Genomic DNA, 4,172 nt, shown 5'->3' with positions numbered 1-4,172 from the left:
AAAAAAACTCAGTGCTTCATAAAAACATATGCAATTTATTCATTCGAATATTGCTGCACATGTAAAACCGTTCGCTGAATCTAACGTTGTTGGCTCTCTAATAGGAAACCAAGCAGATAAGATCGGCGTGCATTTCTGAAGAGGTTGCAGAAGCTGTAAGAACTACGAAGAGGAGGAAAAGGTCTCACATCTCCTGTGACAATGTACCGCACTGTGTAAAGGCACGTAGCGGCATTTGGGATCACCGTTCCTGGTTGACCTTAGTGACGTATGGTGCTTTTGAGACTAATTAGTAACATGCAATGGTTCAGCAGGGGAGATAATTGAATGCTTTCAGACTGAGGTAACATAATAGGCTTTCTATCTATGGCCTAAGTGTGCTACTACGGGCGGCTGCCGGTCGCTGAGTCCAACCACATTGACTACATGTTTTTCGGTCAGCCTCAGAAAAGATTATGCACACTAAGGTACTAAATCTGTGACATTTTGATAAAACAACTAAAGCGTATTTCTGGTCCAATTTCGTTCATGTTTAGAACATATATTAGTGACAAGGAAATAAGTAATTCCACAAAAATTTCAGTCAGTAGCGGCCGCGGGGTTATGTCCATATTTTTAAAACCCGCATCCATGGTCCGATTTAGTATGTTTTTGAATATTTGAAAAACGAATAAATGAATGAATTATTTACATGAAAAGGAATGATTCCACAAAAAATTTGCAGACAGATGGCGCTCCGCCCTGTATGGGAAATTCTAACGCAGCCTAGCACTTCCAAGGCCTTTTTGAAGTGAAACTTCTTTAGCGGCGATTGGTTGGTTGGGAGTAAATTGGCAAATTCAGCGGAAATCGCACACGGAAATGGTTGGGGCTGAAACAAGTACTTCTTGTGTGTATGCAACGGAAATGATGCAACGGAAATGGTGCAACGGAAATGGTTGGGGCTGAAACAAGTGCTTCTTGTGTGTATGCATATGGTATTAATTTGACAAAAATTTGCTAATAAAAGGTTAAAAAATAACACTTAGAAAAAGACCAATACAAGAATGAAAGTAAAGGTGACTATGTACATAAATGAAGAAAAAGATAAAGGCAAAGGTAAAAATAAAAACAAAGATGCGTAAAGATAAAGGCAAAAATGAAGACAAAGGTAAATTTAAACACTTTACTTATATATATAAAGGCACATGTGCAGGGGAATATGTAGCTAAAAAAATGATGAACATAAAAGTAAAGACAAAGAGGAGGATGAGAATACCGATAAAAGCAAAGATGAAGATAGGGGAAGAAAGATTAAAATAGAGGTAATTAAAGATCAAAGGATATAGAGAGAGACACAGAGACTCAATCTGGGAACTATTTTGGGATTTTACAGATTGTCGGGATCCTCGAGACTTATCGATAAAATAATCGATATTTTATTCGGTTTTGTTATCGGTATTTACCGATGTTTATATCGATATTCATCCATTTTGTTATCGATAATTATCGATTTTGTTATCGATTCTTATCGATTTTGTTATCGATATTTATCGACTTTGTTAGCGGTATTTATCAATTTTGTTATTGATATTTATCGATTTTGTTATCAATATTTATCGATTTTGTTATCGATATTTATCGATTTTGTTATCGATAATTATCGAGTTTGTTATCGATATTTATCGATTTTGTTATTGATATTTATCGATTTGCTTATCGATATTTATCGGGTTTGTTATCGATATTTATCGATTTTGTTATCGATATTTATCGATTTTGTTATCGATATTTATCGATTTGCTTATCGATATTTATCGGGTTTGTTATCGATATTTATCGATTTTGTTATAGATATTTTTATCGATTTTCTAATCGATTGAAACTTTTATAGAATTTGTCAGCGATTTTGTTATCGATATTTTGATGAACGTTATAATCGATTTTGCTATCGATAGAGTATAAAGATAAAAATGAAGATAATGGAAAAACAGAATAACATGAATGTTATTAAAACGAACAGTGGTAGAGATCGGGATCTACATTGATAGAAAAAAGCGTAAAAATATAACCTTAAGCAAAAGCAGATGTGTGTATGTATAGATAGATAAGTAACGTAGGTTTCACTTCTACAGTGTGGCCCAGGCGCTCTTACTTTTTTGTTCTACATTTCAAATGGATTCTCACCAAAGGGTTCCCGACCATGAAATACTGTGGTAGCTCCTTGTTTCGCTACGCTGTCAGTCTTCTCATTGCCATCATGTCCTTTATGCCGTGGTACCCACAAATTTTTGGCTCCAAGAACATGTAGTCCATTGAAGCAATCATATACTAGCAGAGAATTTGTTTTGTAGGACTTCAGTGGCAGCAATCATATATAGTCCTCGTTCTTTATTTTCGTTGATTTATGAACCATGCGTAGACCACGAGTCTATGGACATGCTCTCTATAAATCACTCATAATGCCCGTGCTGGTATACGGCGCAGAAGCATGGACAATGGCAACATTCGATGAGGTGGCTCTTGGACAGTATTGGCTCTAATCGATTGATTTTTTAATCAATTAGTTAATTCGATTAAATTCAATCCGATTACAGTTAATCATGATTAATTTTAATCGTAACCGCGATTAAAAAAATTAATTTGTAATCATTAACCCTTAATTTTATTAAGTAGGTTTGGTGATTAATTAATTTATGCTGGAATTTTACTGCGAACACAAGCCCAGTTAATCGGGTATGGCAAAGTCCGTTTTCCTCATAAATCTAGGCAATTTGGTGTGCATTTTCATTAAGATCTATTTTAACAGACGCTAAGCAAACTAGGTTTTAATATCCCTCTGAACATGTGCGATGTGTTATGAAAATTCCCAATTTATGTATTACTAATAATAATTATTATAATTTTTTTATATATACATATTATGCGTTTTTTGTAAGCGTGAAACACAAAAAAATAACTATAATCCGTGCTTGGTTTCAAATTCGGACAAAGTAGACCACTTGAATCAGATTTTTTTTTTTTATTGGATTAATGATTAAAATTAATTAATCGTAACCACAACCGACGATTAACGATTAAAAAAGAAATTATCATTAATCGTATGGATGATTACGATTAATTAATTTTAATCGTTAATCTCGATTAACATTATAATCGTTAATCAGATTAACATTTTGTCAACACTGCTCTTGGAGTATTCGAGAGAAAAATGTTGGGGAATATTTACGGGCCTTTACGCGTTGGCGAGGGCGAGTATCGCGGACGATGGAACCGTGAGCTGTATAAGCTTTACAACGACATGGGCAAAGAGCAAGGAATTAAAATACAGCGATTGCCCTGAAAGCATTAAGCTCGACACCCACTTGTGGTACCAAAGAAAAAAGGAAGGCCTCCTTTGCAATGGAAATACCAAGTGGAGAAGGACTTGGCTTCACTTGGCATTATTTACAAGTGGTGCCAGTTGGCACAAAACAGAAATGGCTAGCGTGCTTTATTGTAAGAAGTAGAATAATCTATTCCATCAACACGCAACATTCGATATAAAGATATGGTCAAAATTTATTCTCTCTAGAAAATTCGGATAAATCATAGGCGATGCAAATGAGTAATCATAAGCAATTGTTATTGTGAAAACTTGCAAATGCTTTCGATAACGTACAGATTTTCCAATAAATATTGACACTATTTTGTGACAAACCCACCTAAATTACGCATGCAGAGTAGTTGAAACTGATTTGCCTTCTTCGTTGCACCCGAACTGGAGCTGACAGCAACGACACGAAACACACACACAAACATACTTGCTCATGCTGTGCTTCCGCAAAAACTGCGATTGTAATAAAAAATCCAAATTATGCAAATTTTTATTATTTGATTATGCAAATGTCTACGCTTGACGACCCTTGGCATAAGGACATGCTAACTGCGCAAACTTTTGCTGTTCCGTTACGAGTAAAATTTTTCGCGGCTGTGTGCGCTCCACTTGTCGCCTGCGGAAGTGTGGTTAGCCAACAGTAGTATTGGCGCAAGTCTTTCCACAGCCCCACCCAACTCAACTCAGTGCTCGAGCTCATTGTCGTTTTAAGTGAATTTTGCGTACAATTTTATGAATATTTACGATTGTTTTGTTTCCTTGTGAGTTTCCAGTTCCAAAAGTTATTTAGTTTGATTTCTTTTTTTTTTTTTTTTTT

General features: G+C 35.3%; 1 protein-coding gene across 1 annotated transcript in view; it reads right to left on the bottom strand.

The window, feature by feature from the left end:
* Positions 1–4,172, bottom strand: part of LOC118746017 (DNA polymerase epsilon subunit 2) — a 181,648-nt gene that overhangs the window by 109,255 nt on the left and 68,221 nt on the right. The gene's annotated exons all lie outside the window — the stretch shown is intronic.

The sequence above is a fragment of the Rhagoletis pomonella genome, unplaced genomic scaffold (genome assembly GCF_013731165.1).
Source record: "Rhagoletis pomonella isolate Grant_MI unplaced genomic scaffold, Rhpom_1.0 Rhpom_scaffold_00010, whole genome shotgun sequence".
Taxonomy (NCBI): domain Eukaryota; kingdom Metazoa; phylum Arthropoda; class Insecta; order Diptera; family Tephritidae; genus Rhagoletis; species Rhagoletis pomonella.
The sequence above is the reverse complement of the archived record's forward strand: the minus strand, read 5'-3'. Positions and strand labels throughout refer to the sequence as shown.